General features: G+C 36.5%; 1 protein-coding gene across 12 annotated transcripts in view; it reads left to right on the top strand.

Annotated features, from left to right (window-relative positions):
* Phf21a (PHD finger protein 21A) overlaps window positions 1-17,659 on the top strand; it is a 190,221-nt gene that overhangs the window by 149,027 nt on the left and 23,535 nt on the right. The gene's annotated exons all lie outside the window — the stretch shown is intronic.

Raw genomic sequence — 17,659 nt, 5'->3', positions numbered from 1 at the left:
ACACATAGAGCACTCGGCCTTGTACTCAGGAAGCTCATAAATATAGCAGACTTTATGCTTAAAGAAGCTAGCTACCAAAATATCATGCTCAGGAAACATGAGAGAACGCATATTGCCATTTCTGGGGAACCTGCACAGACCCCAGGAAAGGCTGAGGGACATTCAGAAATAGTTATTTACACATATTTTAGATTAGAAGTTTTCAGACACTCATTGGCAACAGAACTTAAGTATAAAATATTAAAATTCAAATGCTCAAGCTCAGGAGTTTAGTGGGGATATATTTGCAGATCTGTCTGCCCTCATGTGCTGTGCTGGTTCTCAGAGACCCTTTGAGAAGAGCCTAAGTGTCCCATAGAAGGTGGTTTCACAACACCCTTTTTGATCACTGGTAACACTGCTCTTTGACCTTTTTTTTTTTTTTTTTTTTTTTTTTAATTAAAGAGATAAAAGAATTTTTTTTCAGTTTTATTTGTGCATTTTTTATTACAAAGGTAATATATTCATTTAAAAAATGTAAACATTACTAAAATAAAAATTGTAGAAAGTGCTCTCCCCCATAATCAGTAAAGATTATAAACTGTGCCATAATTTTAGAATTTTACCCCCAAGAGTTAATTACTGTTAATACTTAGATTATATTTCCTGTGCACATGCTAACATTTTTCTAAAGCAAAACCCAAAACCTGCATATTATGTTTAACTTACTCTTTTTTCCCTTAATAGATCTTAAGCATCTTTTCATGTCTTGGTATTACATGTTGATAGAGCTTTTAATTTTAATATCAAAAAGATTTGTATGCGTTCTTAACAATTAATTTTTTTCCCTTTTTAGCAGTATATTCCAGTCTCTCTTCTTTTTTGAATAGGAAATCTAATAATAGAGGAATGTAATCATTGTCTTATTTTAGTTTGGTAGGCTTCCTAGCATAGCAGTCTTACAGATTACTAAGCCCAATCAACAAGGGACTCTCTATAGAGTAGATTACATTTTCAGAATTCTCTTATTTCAGGTCTTTCTACTATCCTTCTTTTCTCTATTATTGCATTTCCAATATCACATTTTTAGCCATTAAGGCTTCTCATAGATGGGGCTAAGAGTAAAGCAGTGTAAATATGGAGCTGAGAAAGTACCATGGTACCTGTGTATACAGTATTTCAATATGATCAGATGACCTGGGTTCTCTTCTGCTTGATTTCATTTAGGGTGGTAACATTATTCATTTAATAAAAATATGTTTGTTAAATGCCAGCTGCTTGTAGTATCTGTATCCAGAGATAAATAATGAAAGCTTGTGCCCTCACAGAGCTCAGTCTCTGTTACATTTGAAGCAGGCACTGAGACTGCCACCAGAGAAGAAAGCATGGCAAATTATGGAAGTCCAGTGGCCTCACAGGAGTGCCAGTCATATCAACAGAGGTCTCAGTTCTTTCCCTTTTTGGACATTATCAACAAGTTTAAAGAACTTTGAGGCCGGGAGCCATGAGGCATACCTGTAATCCCAGAGGCTCTGGAGGCTGAGGCAGGAGGATCGCGAGTTCAAAGCCAGCTGCAGCAAAAGTGAGATGCTAAGCAACTCTATGAAACCCTGTGTCTAAATAAAACACAAAATAGGACTGGGATGTGGCTCAGTGGTTGAGTGCCCCTGAGTTCAATTCCCAGTACCCCCAAAAAAAGAACTTTGAGACTGAAGATGTACAGGCATAACTCAGAGATAGTGTAGTTTCTGTTCGAGACCACAACAGTGAAACAAATATTGCAATAAAGCAAGGTGTGAAATTTTTGCTTTCCTAGTACATACAAAAATTGGTTTATACTATACTGTAGTCTGTTAAGTGTGCAGCAGCATTATGTCTAAAAAATTTTTCATACCTTAATTTAAAACTATGTTATTGCTTAAAAAAAATGCCAACAATCATCTGAGCCTTCAGCCACATGGTGGCTGCTGATTGATCCAGGTTGGTGGTCATTGAGAGTTGAGGTGGCTGTGGCAGCTTCTTAAAATAAGACAAAGAAGATTGCTGCATCAGGCAGTTCTTTCACCAAAAATTTCTGTGAACTATGTGATACTATTTGATAGCATTTTACATATATAGTAGAACTTTCATAATTGAACTGAATCTTCTCAAACTCTGCCACTGCTTTATCAACTAGGTTTATGTAATACTCTGAATCCTTTGTTACCATTTCAACAATGTTCATAGCTTCTTCCCCATTCCATCACAAAAAACCACTTTCTTTGCTCAATCATAAGGAACAGCTCCTCATCCATTAAAGTTTTGTCATCACACCAAGGCAGGAGGATTGCAAGTTTGAGGTCAGCCTTAGCAACTTAGTGAGACATTGTTTCAAAATAAAAAAAGAAAAAGGACAGGGATGTAGCTTAGTGGTAAAGTGTCCCATGGGTTCAATCTGTAGTACAAAAAAAAAAAAAAAATTATTATGAAATGGCATCAATTCAGTCGCCATCTTTAGATTCCATTTCTAATTCTAGTTCCATTATCTTTCCACCACATCTGCATTCACTCCCTTCACTGAAGTCTTGAATCCATTAAAGTCATCCAGCTTCACTAAAGGTCTGTATATGTTAATATTTTGATCTTTTCCCATAAATCATGAATGTTCTTAATGACATCTATAATGATGAATCTTTTCCAGAAGATATTCAATATACTTTGCCCAGATCCTTCAGAGAAGTCACTACATATGGCAAGTACATTGAGCAATGTAGTTCTTAAATGATAAGACGTGAAAGTTGAAATTATTCCTTTATCCATGGACTGCAGCATTAATATTGTCTTAGCAGGCATGAAAACATTAATCTTATATACAGCTCCATTGGTCCTCTAGGTTGACCAGGTACATTGTCAGTGACCAGTAATATTTTGAAAGGAATCTTTCTTTTTTTTTTTTCTTCCTGAGTAGGAAGTCTGAACAGTGGGCTTAAAATATTCAGTAGGCCTCAGGGCTGGGATTGGGGCTCAGAGGAAGAGCGCTTGCCTCGTATGCATGAGGCTCTGGGTTCAATCCTCAGCATCACATAAAAATTAAAAATAAAGATATTGTGTCCACCTATAACTAAAAAATAAATATTTAAAAAAAATTCAGTATGGGGCTGGGGATGTGGCTCAAACAGTAGTGCGCTTGCTCGCCTGGCATGCATGGGGCGCTGGGTTCGATCCTCAGCACCACATAAAAATAAAAAAATAAAGATTAAAAAATTCAGTAGGCCTTGTTGTAAACAGAAGTGCTATCATCTAGGCTTTGGTGTTCATTTATAGAACACAGGCGGAGTGGTATTAGTGTGATTCTTAAGGACCCTAGGATTTTTAAGTTAGTAAATGACCACTGGCTTCAACCTAATGTCACTAGCTGTATTAGCCTCTAACATAAGAGGCAGCCTGTTCTTTGAAGCCAGTCATTGACTTCTCCTCTCCATCTATGAAAGCCCTAGATGGCATTTTCTTTGAATATGAGGCTGTTTGATCTACAGTGAAGACCTGTTGTTTAGGAAATCCACCTTCATCAGTTATCTAAGCTAGGTCTCCTGGGTAACTTGATGTGGTTTCTACATCAGAGCTCACTGCTTCACCTTGATGGCTTCTTTCCTTAAACCTCACGAACCAACTACTGCTAGTTTCAAATTGAAGAGAATTGGGACCTTGCTCTGTATTAGACTTTGGTATAAGAGAATGTTGTGGCTGATGGATCTCTCCAGACCACTACAGTTCTTCCTATCACGATAAGACTCCTTACTTTTCTCTAATTTATGTGTTCAGTGGAGAAGCACTTTTAACTTCCCTCATGAACATTTCCTATGTACACACCGGCTAACTGGCCTAAGAGTCCTAGCTTTCCACCCATCTCTGCTTTCAACATGCCTGCTTCATTAAGCGTAATCATTTCTAGCTTCCGATTTAAAGTGAGAGATGTGGGACTCTTCTGTCACTTCAATAGAGACCATTGTAGGGTTATTAACTAGGCTGATTTCAGTACTGTTGTCTCAGGGAACAGGGAGAGGGAGAGACGGGAACCATCAGTTGGTGAAGCAGTCAGAACACACATAGTGTTTATCAATTAAATTCACCATCTTTCTCTCTCTCTCTCTCTTTTTTTTTTTTTTTTTTTTTTTTTTGTGGGAGGGTGGTGGTGTTTGTCTTTTTTTGTTTATTTTGTTTTTAAATTTTTTTATTTTTTTACATGAGCTCTCTTTTTTTTTGCATTACAATTCTTAATACACCTTTATACCACAATTTATCATATCTCTGTATATGATATGTTGACACCAAATTCACATCTTTATACATGTATTTTGTATAATGATGAAGGTCTCCTTCTACCATCCTAGCTATTCCCCTTCTCCCTCCCTTTCCCTCCCACCCCTCTTCCCTATCTAGAGGTAATCTTCCTCCCATGCTCTCCCTGCCTACCCCATTTTGAGTCACCCCCCTTATATCAGAGAAGACATTCAGCATTTGTTTTTTGGGGATTGTCTAACTTCACTTAGCATAATCTGCTCTAATGCCATCCATTTCCCTGCAAATGCCATGATCTTATTCTTTTTTAGTGCTGAGTAATATTCCATTGTGTATAAATGCCAAATTTTTTTTTTATCCATTCATCCATTGAAGTACATCTAGGTTGGCTCCACAGTTTAGCTATTGTGAATTGTGCTGCTGCAAACATTGATGTGGCTGTGTCCCTGTGGTATGCTGTTTTTAGGTCCTTTGGGTATAGTCCGAGAAGAGGAATAGCTGGGTCAAATGGTGGTTCCATTCTCAGCTTTCCAAGGAATCTCCATACTGCTTTCCAAATTGGCTGCACCAATTTGCAGTACCATCAGCAGTCTATGAGTGTACCTTTTTCCCTGCATCCTCGCCAGCAGTTGTTGTTTATCTTCATGATGGCTGCCATTCTTACTGGAGTGAGATGGTATCTTACAATAGTTTTGTTTTTTGTTTTTTTTTTGTTTTGTTTTGTTTTTTTTTGAGAGAGAGAATTTTAATATTTATTTTTTTAGTATTTGGCGGACACAACATCTTTGTCTGTATGTGGTGCTGAGGATCGAACCCGGGCCGCACACATGCCAGGCGAGCGCGCTACTGCTTGAGCCACATCCCCAGCCCCTCTTACAATAGTTTTAATTTGCATTTTCTCTGATTGCTAGAGATGATGAGCATTTTTTCGTATATTTGTTGATTGATTGTATATGCAGATGCAGAGTCTCTGGTTTAATATCTAGATTCTTGATCCATTTTGAGTTAACTTTTGTGCATGATGAGAGATAGGGATTCAATTTCATTTTGTTGCATATGGATTTCCAGTTTTCCCAGCACCATTTGTTGAAGATGCCATCCTTTCTCCAGTGCATGCTTTTGGCACCTTTGTCTAATATAAGGTAGTTGTAATTTTGTGGGTTAGTCTCTGTGTCCTCTATTCTGTACCATTGGTCTACCAGCCTGTTTTGGTGCCAGTACCATGCTGTTTTTGTTACTAATGCTCTATAGTATAGTTTAAGGTCTAGTATAGCGATACCACCTGTTTCACTCTTCCTGCTTAGATTTGCTTTAGCTATTCTGGGTCTCTTATTTTTCCAGATGAACATCATGATTACTTTTTCTATTTCTATGAGGAATGCCATTGGGATTTTGATGGGAATTGCATTGAACCTGTATAATACTTTTGGTTATATGGTCATTTTAATAATATTAATTCTGCCTATTCATGAGCAAGGTAGATCTTTCCATCTTCTAAGGTCTTCTTCTATTTCTCTCTTTAGTGTTCTATAGTTTTCATTGTATAGATCTTTCACCTCTTTTGTTTATTCCCAAGTATTTTATTTATTTATTTTTTTGAGGATATTATGAATGGGGTAGTTTTCCTCATTTCCTTTTCAGAGGATTTGTCACTGATATACAGGAAGGAATGCCTTTCATTTATGCGTGTTGATTTTATATCCTGCCACTTTGCTGAATTCATTTACTAGTTCTAGAAGTTTCTTGGTAGAGTTTTTTGAATCTTCTAGGTATAGAATCATATCATCAGCAAATAGTGCTAGTTTAAGTTCTTCTTTTCCTTTCTAAATGCTCTGGCCAATGTTTCAAGAACTGTGTTGAATCAAAGTGGTGAGAGAGGGCATCCCTGTCTTGTTCCAGATTTTAGAGGGAATGCCTTTAGATTTTTCTCCATTTAGAATGATTAGAATTGAGATGGGGTCTTGCTCTGTTACCAAAGCTGGTCTTGAACTCCTGGGCTTAAGCAGTCCTTCTACCATAGACTCCTGGGATTGCTGGCATGTGCCACTGCACCCAACAAGCTCATCATCTTTTATGGGTACATTTCATGGAGCCTTCAGACAATTAACAATTGTAACATGGAAGATCCATGGATCATCATCACAAATATAATAAAGGAAAGGTTTGAAATACTCTGAGAATTGTCAAAATATGACAGACATGAAATGAGCACAAGGTGCTTGGAAAATGCCACCAGTAGATTTGCTGGACACAGGGTTGCCATGAACCTGCGATTTGGGAGAGGGAAAAAAAAAACCTAAAACACAAAAACTACAGTAAATGGGGATAAACCCTGTTGATGCTCAATGTGGTAAAGAATTAAAGTCTATTGGTCGATGTCTGACTCAGAGTTACATTCTCAGGAATTATGTTTGTTTCTTCAACCCATCCACACCCTGCAACAAGGACCTCTATGGAAGGCAACAGAAGGTCCTGTGGGGAAAGTTTGCCAGAAAGCCCCTACTCCTCCCGTGTAAGTTCTTCATAGGAACCTATATAATATCCTCTAAAAAAGGAGTACTTACAAGATGAGAATAGTAGTTCCATTCTTCCCTCTTCCTTTCCAGAGAGCCAAGTAACCAAGCAAGGGATGTTGCTTGCCCTCAGTTCAAATTTATTTAATCTGATTAACCGTCTTGTCCCATATAGATGTGGAACTCCTATAAAAACTTTGATATAGCATATCATATGTAATGTGATTGATTATATAATATATAGCATAATTATATAAAAAATTTATAATATATTATAATAATTGTGTTATATGATTAACATAATATATAAGCTCTAGATTATGATCTCCAACATATTTTAATGCTCTAGTGTCAATTTCTTTAAACTATTTGCAGAAATGAAAACTTGGGACTTAGTGGTTTACAAAAACTACTTGAATCTTTATTCATTTTCACCTGCCTAACAGATTTTTTTTTCATGCAGCCAAGTCTCAGAGGGTAAATTTTAAATTCAGGGTTCTAGACTTGTCAGGGTTTTGGGATTCTCTCTTTTATAATATCAAACAGAATAGAAGATACAAATTCAAATAGCTGAAGATGTGAAGCAAGAAATACAAAGGAGTAAAACAAGTTGGAAGTAAACGAGGTCTTTTTATTTTTCCACTTTCAATTGAAATATGAGTGCAAGAGATAAGCTACTTTATTCTTAATTCCTCTTTTGAAATAATTAGGCAAGCATGATAATATTTGGCAATAGAAAGTGAAGAGACTGTGGTGATCTGCAAAGTAATGTGCTCCTTCTCAAGGAAGCAGCTGCTTCTTGGCAATAACTAGTTTTTATCATATGGAAACTTTGAAGAAAAGCCCAAAATCCAGATGTTTTGAAAAGTTGCCTAGTTTTTAAAATACTAGTAACTGTTCAAATACTGTGAAGACAAAAAATAACATCTGCAGGGCAGCTTCAACTGTGGATAATGGTTTGTTATCTCTGACAAGAGACCAAGCTTTTAGATGAATCAATCTTTTTTTGTTTCTTAACCTAATTGTTTTAAATTGAAGTGAAATTCACATCACGTATAATTAAATCATCTTAAAGTGAATAATTCAATGTAACAATTTAGTTACATTCACACTGTTATACAACTACCATCTCTTATCTAGTTCCCAAACATTTTCATTATCCCAAAATAAAACCTAGTTTCTATTAAGGAGTTATTTTTTTTATTCACCCCCTAACCCTGGCAGTCACTAGTCTGCTTTCTGTGTCTATAGATTAACCTATTCTGGGTATTTTATATAAGTGGATTAATAAAGCATGTGAATTTTTGTGTCTGGCTTCTTTTACAGTATAATGTTTTCAAGATTCATTCACATTGTAATATTTATCTATACTTCCTTACTTTGTAGTGGCTGAGTAATATTCCATGGTGTGTATATGTGTTTGTTTCTCCATTCATCTGTTGATAGACATTTGACTTGTTTATACCTGTTGACTATTGTGAATAGTGCTGCTATGAACTTTGGTGCATATGAATGCATATGAGTACTTGTTGTTAGTTTGTTGTGGTTGCTCTGTCAATTGGTAATTCTGCTCAACTTTTTGAGGAACTGCCAAATTGTTCCTCAGAGTCATGCTTCATGACTAAATCATTCTTATTCCCAGTAGCAATATATGAGCATTCCATTTCTCCTCACCCTTGCCAGTGCTTACTGTTTTCCTTTTTTTATTGTTTTTTCCCTTTCGTTTATAGCCAGCCTGGTGGGTGTGAAGTGTAGATAGCATTCTAATCTATATTTGCATTTCTCTAATTGCTATTAGTATTATCTTTTCATGTGCTTATTGGCCATTTATATACTTTTGTGTGTGTGTGTGTGTATTAGTTGTAGACGGACACAATACCTTCATTTTGTCTATTTATTTTTATGTGGCGCTGAGAATCAAACCCAGTGCCTCATACGAGTGAGGCAAGTGCTCTACCACTGAGCTACAATTTCAGCCCCTTGTATATATTCTTAAGAGAAGTATGTATTTAAATTTTTTGCCAGTTTTTAAATTGGGTTGTTTTTCTCTTAAGTTGTAAGAGTCCTTCATATAATATGAAGAGTAGATTCTTATTAGATATTTGATTTTTAAATATTTTCATTCTGTAAGCCATCTTTTTGTTTCTTGGTAATGTCCTTTGATGCACAGCTGATTTTTGTCTTGATCTTGTACTCTGCAGCTTTGCTGAATTTATTAACTCTAATAGTTGTTCTATGGATTCTTTGAGGTTTTCTGTATTTACAATCATGTTTATCTGCAAATTGGGATAGTTGTATATCTTCTTTTCTAGTTTTCACGTCTTGATTTCCATTTCTTGCCTAATTGCCATGACTGGAACTTTTGCTACAGTGTTGAGTAGCAACAGTGAAAGCAAAAGTCCTTGTTTTGTCCGTTGAAGAAGTTCCCTTTTGATTTTTATCATGAACGGATGTTGGTCTTTTTAGAAATAAAAATTGCATTAAGGTGTACAATGTGATTGTTTGATATAGGTACACATAGAGATGAAAGCAAATAAGCACTATGACCTAATACCATAAAATATAATGTAAAACCAACTTGGTATTCTATTTGACTTTCCAATAAAAGTTGTTTTCCTGGTTTACCTGAAAGAGAAAAAAAAAACAGTATACATAGATACCTAGAAATGATTACTACAGTCAGGCTAATTAACACGTGCATCTCATGTAGTTACCTTTTGTATATATGTGGTGGGTTCTTTTTAGTACTGGGGACTGAACCCAGGCTTCGTGTGTACCAGGCAAGTTCTGTATCATGGAACTACACCCTTAGCCCCTGGACTTGGACAAATGCTTTCTTCTACACCAATTGAGATGATCACATGTTTTCCTTGTGTGTTATGTTGATTTTCTTATGTTGAATATCTCTTCCATTCATGGAATACATCCAGCTTGGTCATGGTGTATCATCCTTTTAATATGCCATTGGATTCAGTTTGGTAGTAGTATGTTGAGGATTTTTGCAGCATATTCATAAGGGAAATAGATCTGTAATTTTCTATTCTGTGGCAATAAAGTAATGCTGCTCTCATAGAATGAAATAGGTTTTATTTTTTGGAAGACATTGAGTAGGACGTCTTCAAATGATTGGGGAAATTCAGTAATGAAGCCATCTGGCCCTGAGCTTTTTGTTTTAATTAAAAGAGGATTTTGATAACTATTTTATTTTATTTTGGGTACTGGGGATTTAACCCAGGGGCTCTTTACTGAGCTACATCCCCAGCCTTTTTTATTTTTTATTTATTTTGAGATAGGATCTCACTAAGTTGCTGAGGCTGGCCTTGAATTTGCAATCTTCCTGTCTCAGCATCCCAAGTTGATGGGATTATAGGTGTGCACCACCAGGCCTGGCTCTTTTTGTGTGTGTATTGGGGGGATTACTAGGGATCAACCCAGGGGCACTTTTCACTGAGCTACATCGCCAGACCTTTTTGTTTTTATTTTGAGACGGGTGTCTCTAAATTGCTAAGGTTGGCCTTGAACTTGAGATCTTTCTGCCTCAGCCTCCCACGTCACAGGCATGTGCCACTGTGCCCAGCCTTCATTATTGTTTCTGTGTTTTTAGTTGTTAGAGGTCTGTTTAGATTTTCTACTTCTCTTGAGTCAATTTTGGTGACGTATTTCTAGGAATCACCCCACTTAACCTATGGTATTTAATTATTTGATGAACAGTTGTTCTGTGTTTTCTCTTCCTTTTTTCCTCTGTAAAATAAGTAATAATGCCCCCACTCTCCTTGGTTTTAGTTATTGTGTCTTTTCTTTTTCTTTACAAATTTTGTTGATCTTTTTAAAGAATCAACTTCTGATATAAGATTCAACTATTTTTCTCCATTTTATTTATTTCCACTCCAAGCTTTATTATTTCTTTCCTTTTGCTAGCTTTGGGCCTTGTTCTTTTTTCTAATTCTTGAAGTATGGTTAGGTTATTGGTTTGAGGTCTCTCTTCATTAATAAACTTAAAATTGCTATAAATTTTCCTCTTTCCCTTGCTTTCATTGCATCATGTAAGTTTTTTAATGTATATTTTTTAGTTGTAGTCAGACACAATAACTTTATTTTATTAATTTATTTTTATGTGGTGCTGAGGATCAAACCCAGTGCCTCGCACGTGCTAGACTAGTACTCTACCACTGAGCCACAACCCCAGCCCCTCAAGTAGGTTTTGATATGTTATATTTTTGTTCTTATTCATCTCAAAAGTATTTTCTGATTTTCTTAGTGGTTTCTTCTTTGACCCTTTAGTTTAAGAGTGTGTTGTTTAAATCATGTATGGTAGCATATGCCTGCAATCCTGGCTACTCAGCAATCTGAGGCAGGAGGATTTCAAGTTTGAGGCCAGTGAGATCCTGACTCAAAATGAAAAATAAAAATGTCTGGGGAGGCCGGGCCCAGTGGCGCATGCCTGTAATCCCAGCGGCTAAGGAGGCTGAGGCAGGAGGATCCTGAGTTCAAAGCCAACTTCAGCAATTCAGCAGGGCCTTAAGCAACTCAGTGAGACCTCTCTCTAAATAAAATGCAAAATAGGGCTGGGGATGTGGCTCAGTGTGAATGCCCCTGAGTTCAATCCCCACTATGCCCCTGCCCTACTCCTTCCAAAAAAAATGTCTGGGGATGTGGCTCAGTGGTTAAAGTATCTCTGGGTTCAATTGCCAGTACTGTTAAAAAAAAAAAAAAAAAAAAAAAGTGTTGTTTCCACATACTATGAGTTTTCCTTATGGTACTAATTTCTAGCTTTTTTCCGTTTTGTCCAGGAAGGTATATGACTTCAGTCTTTTTAATGTTTTTATTTGTTTTATAACTTGAAATGTGGTCTGTCTTGGATTATGTTCCATTTACACTTGAGAAAATGTGTACGTATACTCTTGTTGAGTAGAGTGTTCTTTTTTTTTTTTCAAAGAGAGAGTGAGAGAGAGAGGGAGAGAGAGAGAGAGAGAGAATTTTTAATATTTATTTTTTAGTTTTCGGCGGACACAACATCTTTGTTTGTATGTGGTGCTGAGGATCGAACCCGGGCCGCACGCATGCCAGGCGAGCGCGCTACCGCTTGAGCCACATCCCCAGCCCCGAGTAGAGTGTTCTTTATGTCTGTGAGGTATAATTGGTTTGGGATGTTGTTCAAGTCCTTTATGTCCTTTATTAGTATTTTGTCTATATGTTATATCTATTATTAAAGTGGGGTATTGAAATCTCCAGATACTGTGGAGTGATCTGTTTCTCAGTTCTAAATATTTGATTCATATGTTTTGGAACTCTGTTGTTGAGTGCATATTGTGTGTGTGTGTGTGTGTGTGTGTGTGTTCAGACAGGCACCGCTCATATATAATGGTCTTCTATGTCTCTTGTAACAAATTTTAACCTCCAGTGAATTTTGTATAATGGTGGGATACATTCCTGCACCCTTTGGCCTGCTATTTGCATGAATTCTCTTTGGCTGGGGGTACTGGAAATTGAATTCAGGGATACTTGACCAGTGAGCTACATCACCTAGCCCTATTTTGTAATTTTTAAAAAATTTTTTTATACTTGTATATGGACAGCATGCCTTTATTTATTTAGTTTTTTTTTTTTTTTTTTTTTTTTTTTATATGCGGTGGACGATTGAACCCAGTGCTTCACACATGCTAGGCAAGTGCTCTGCCACTGAGCCCCAGCCCCAGCCCCCTATTTTGTATTTTATTTAGAGACAGGATCTCACTGAGTTGCTTCGGGCCTTGCTAAATTTCTGAGGCTGGCTTTGAACTTGCAATCCTCTTGTCTCAGCCTCCTGAGCTGTACTGCACCAGCATAAACTCTCTTCCATCCTTTCACTTTTAATCTTTCTGTATCTTTCACTCTAAAATGAGTATCAGGCAGCACATTGTTAGATTATTTATTTTATCCATTTTGCCACTTTCTGTCTTCTAGTGGTGTGTATTGAATCCAGCTACATTTAAAATGATTGCTGGTAAGAAAGGACTTGTACCATTTTGCTCTTTGTTTTCTATACATCTTTTGCTTTTTTTGTTCCTCCAATGCTGCCTTCTTTTGTGTTTGATTTTTTTTTTCTCGTGTATCATTTTAATACTTTCCTCATTTCCTTTTCTATATATATTTTAATTGGGTTTTTTTTTTAGTGGTTACCATGGGGATTCAGTTAACATTCATAAGTTTTTTACACTCTAATTTGAACTGATCCCAGCTTGGTTTCAGTAATATACAAAACTCTATTCCTATGCAAACTGGCCCTCTGTATTTTGTTTTTGTCACAAGTTTTATCTTTATACATTGTGTGCCTGCTAATAAAGATTTATAATTATTGTTTTATGCATTTGTCTTTTAAGTCATTTAGGAAACAAAATGAGAAGTTACAAATCAAAACTACATAATACTGGTTTTATATTTACCTATGTAGTTACCTTTAATGGAGTTCTTATTTCTTCTTGTGGATTTGAGTTACTGTGTAATGTCTTTTCATTTCATCTTGAAGGACTCCCCTTAGCATTTCTTTTCAGATATACTAGCATCAAACATCCTCCACTTTTGTCTGTCTGGGAATATCTTCATTTCTCCTTCATTTTTGAAGAATAGTTTTATAAATGCAGAATTCCTGGCTGATTGATTAACTTTTTTTTCTCAGCACCTTAAGTATGTTACCCTGCTGCCTTCTCATCTGCAGCTTCGTTGGGTGGTTCTGGCTCAAGGTTCCTCACAAGATTATAGTCAGAGTAGTTGGCCAGGCAGTCATCTCAAGGCTTAACCAAAGCTGGGTAGTTTACTTCTAAGCTAGCTCGTTCGCATAATTCTGGGCTACTCTTCACTGGCTGTGGGCAAGAGGGTTCAGCTCCTCATTTCCTGGGCCTCACCATAGAGCTGCTCACAACATGGCAGCTCATGGCTTCCCCCAGAGCAAGAGATCCTTGAGAGAAAGACAGTCCCCCTCCATGATGTTTTGATTGTTTTATTTTTATTTGATTGAATGTTTTTGGCATTTTTAAATCTAACACTCAGATAGTATATCTTAGTACATGAGAGAGAGAGAGAGAGAGATTTGAGCCATGGGTAATTCCTTAGTGGAGAGGAATGGGAATCTCCTTCCCCAGAGGGGAAGGCATTGCCACCAAGTGCTTTACTCAGCCTTAGAGGTAGAAGAACAGGGCTCCAGGAAGCTACTTTTTTTTTTTTTTTTAAGAGAGAGAGAGAGAATGAATTTTAATATTTATTTTTTAGTTTTCGGTGGACATAACATCTTTGTTTGTATGTGGTGCTGAGGATGGAACCCAGGCCACATGCATGCCAGGCGAGCGCGCTACTGCTTGAGCCACATCCCCAGCCCACCGGGAAGCTATTTAACACAGCCTTGGGATGGAGCAATGAACCTTTTCTCTCTCCTCCCTCATACTTTTGTCCTTCCACATTCAAAGAATCATGAAAATAAACAGACCTTAAAATGTCATTATAAACTGCTTTCCCTTAGGAGGTTTATTTTATGGAGGAAAGGTGTCCTTTTTGGTTAAACTCAGAGAGAAAGAGAGAGAGAGAGAGAGAGAGAGGGAGAGAGGGAGAGGGAGGGAGGGAGGGAGGGAGGAGGAAAAGACTTGAATGATGCTCCTGGTAGGTTACATTCTCGACTCAGAAGAACAATCAACTCTTTTTGTATTCCTGCAATGAGTGAAGTACTACACTAAGCACAAAGGGTGCAAAACAAGGGGTGTACAGAATAGCCCCCACGCAAGTAGCTTATGGTACAAAGGGAGACGTATGGCAGGACTCTGACCACACACACGCACGCGCACACACACACGGCGGCATTTATGCTCCACAGGAGCACTTGCTGCAGTATTGATTGCTTACACTTTCCTGATGTAATATAATATGGAAAGCAGAAAGAAAATATGGAAGTGGCCAGGAAAGAAAGTGAAAGATTTTTGTGATTATGCTAGTTTTTCAGATCTAGTAAAATATTTCACAGCATTATGATTTTTAAGAATCTTTTTTCCCCACATTTTTTATTGGTGCATTATACCATCTATTAAAAAGGCCATCTTCTCTAGTGTATGTTTTTGGCATCTTTGTCAAGTATCAGATGACTAGGTGTGTGGGTTTGTTTCTGTGCCTTCTATTCTCTACCATTGATCTATGTGTCTGTTTTTATGCCAGTACATGCAGTTTTTGTTACTATAGCTCAGAAGTATAATTTGAAGTTAGGTATTATGGTGCTTCCGGCAATGCTTTTTTGGCTTCTAAGCCAAAAATTCTAATTGCTTTGGCTATTCGGGATCTTTTATTCTTCCAAATGAATTTTAGGTCTGTTTTTTCTAGTTCTGTGAAGAATATTGTTGGTATTTTGATGGGGATTGCATTGAATCTGTATTGCTTCTGGTACTATGGCCATTCTAACAATATTAATTCTGCTAATCCACGAACATGGGAGGTCTTCCCATCTTGTGTCTGTTTAAATTTCTTCCTTTAGTGTTCTATAGTTTTTACTGTAGAGGTTCTTTAACCCCTTGAGTAGATTTATTCTTATGTTTTTTGTTTTGCTTTTGTGGCTATTTGTGAATGGGATTGCTTTCCTGATTTCTAGTTGTCAATGGATATTTATTTATTTATTTATTTATATGCAGTGCTGAGAATCATGGGATTGCTTTCCTGATTTCTAGTTGTCAATGGACCTTTATTTATTTGTTTATTTATTTATTTATATGTGATGCTGAGAGTCAAACCCAGTGCCTTACACATGCTAGACAAGTGCTCTACCATGAGCCACTACTTCAGCCCAGCAGTATATAAGAAAGCTATTGATTTTTATGTGTTGATTTTGTAACCTGCTACTTGACTGAATTTATTAGCTTTTTGGATCTTCTAAGTATAGAGGCATATCATCTATAGTTTTAATTTGACTTCTTCCTTTTCTATTTTTATCCCTTCCCTTTTCTTTTCTTTTTTTTTTTTTTTTTTTTTTTTTTTTTTGCCTAATTGTTCTGGCTAGAATTTCTAGCACTGTATTAAATAAAAGTGGTGAGAGTGGACATCCTGTCTTGGTGCAGATTTTAAAGGAAATGTTTTCAGTTTGTCCCCATTTACTATGAGGTTGGCTTTGGGCTTTGGGTTTTTCTTTTACACCTTTATGATGTTGAGGTAGGGTTCTTCTGTCACTAGTTTCTTCAGTGTTTTTTTTTTTTTTAATCATAAATGGGTATTGAATTTTGTCAAAGGCTTTCTCTGCATTTATTGAGATGACTATGTGGTTTTTGTCCTTGATTCTATTTATGATGAATTTACATTTATTGATTTGCATATATTAAACCATTCTTGCATCTCTAGGATAAAAATAACTTGGTAATGATGTACAATCTTTTTAATATTTTGTTGAATTCAGTTTGTTAATATTTTAGTAAGGATATTTGCATCAGGGATATTGGTCTTTCCTTGATGTGTCATTATCTGGTTTGGGTACGAGTGTGATACTGGCTTCACAAGAATGAAGTTGAAAGTGTTCGTTCCTCTTATTTCATGGAATAATTTGAGGAGCATTGGCATTAATTCTTTTTTAATTAAAGGTCTGGTAGAATTCAGCTGAGAATCCTTCTAGTCGTGTACTTCATTGTTTTGTTTTTATTACTGCTTCTTTCTCATTACTAGTTATTGGGCTGTTTAGGTCTTCTGTGTTCTCTTGATTCAATTTTGGCAGGTCAGATGTATCTAGAAATGTATGTATTTCTTCTAGGTTTTCCAATTTATGGGAGTGTAGGTGCTCAAAATAATTCCTAATGATCTACTCACTTGATTCCTGTGATGTTTGTGGTAATTTCTTTTATCTATATTTATTAATTTGAGTCTTCTCTATTTTTCTTTTGGTTGGTTTGGCTAAGAGCTTATGGTCATGTTTTTGTTTTTATATTTATTTTTTAGTTGTAGTTGTCAATACCTTTATTATTTATTTTTCTGTGGTGCTGAGGATCAAACACAGGGCCTCACATGTGCTAGGCGAGCACTCTACATCTGAGCCACAACCCCAGCCCTTCATCTTGTTTTTTTTTTTTTTAATCTTTTTTTAAATGTTTTATTCACTTATTTATTTTCAGTTATCGGTGAACACAACATCTTTGTTTGTATGTGGTGCTGAGGATCGAACCCGGGCCGCACGCATGCCAGGCGAGCACGCTACCGCTTGAGCCACATCCCCAGCCCCCCTTCATCTTGTTTTATGTTTTCAAAAAAAACAACTCTTCATTTCACTGATCCTTTGTACTTTTTTCTCCCTGGTGGTGCTGGGGATTCAACCCAGAGCCTTGTGCATGCTAGGCAAGCACTCTGTCAACTGAGCTATACCCCAGCCCCCTTGTATTCTTTTTGTATTCTCAATTTCATTGATTTGACTCTGATTTTAATTATTTCCTTCCTTCTACTAGTTTTGGAATTTGTTTGTTTATGTTTATTATGTATCATTAGGTTGATTATTTGGAATCTTTTTGGTTTTCTTATGTAGACACTCATAGCTATAAACTTTCTTCTTAGAACTGCCTTCATAGTGTTCCATAGGTTTCCATATGTTGTATCATTATTCTCCTTTGGGTCTTAAGAACTTTTAAATTCCTCCCCTAATTTCTTCCATCCATCTGTTCATCATTTAAAAGTGTATTATTTAATCTCCATGTGTTTATATAGTTCTGTGGAGTTTTATTGGTACTGATTTTTATTTTCATTCCATTATGATTTGATAAGATGCAAGGAACTGTATCAGGGTTTCAGGGTTTTCATGGTGGTTGTTGTTTTGTATTTGCTAAGAGGTTTTTGTTTGTTTGTTTGTTTGTTTGTTTGTTTTGTGTGTGTGGCCTAAAATGTGGTCTATTTTGGAAAAGACTCCATGT

The sequence above is a fragment of the Callospermophilus lateralis genome, chromosome 2 (genome assembly GCF_048772815.1).
Source record: "Callospermophilus lateralis isolate mCalLat2 chromosome 2, mCalLat2.hap1, whole genome shotgun sequence".
In the NCBI taxonomy this organism is placed as follows: domain Eukaryota; kingdom Metazoa; phylum Chordata; class Mammalia; order Rodentia; family Sciuridae; genus Callospermophilus; species Callospermophilus lateralis.
The sequence above is the reverse complement of the archived record's forward strand: the minus strand, read 5'-3'. Positions and strand labels throughout refer to the sequence as shown.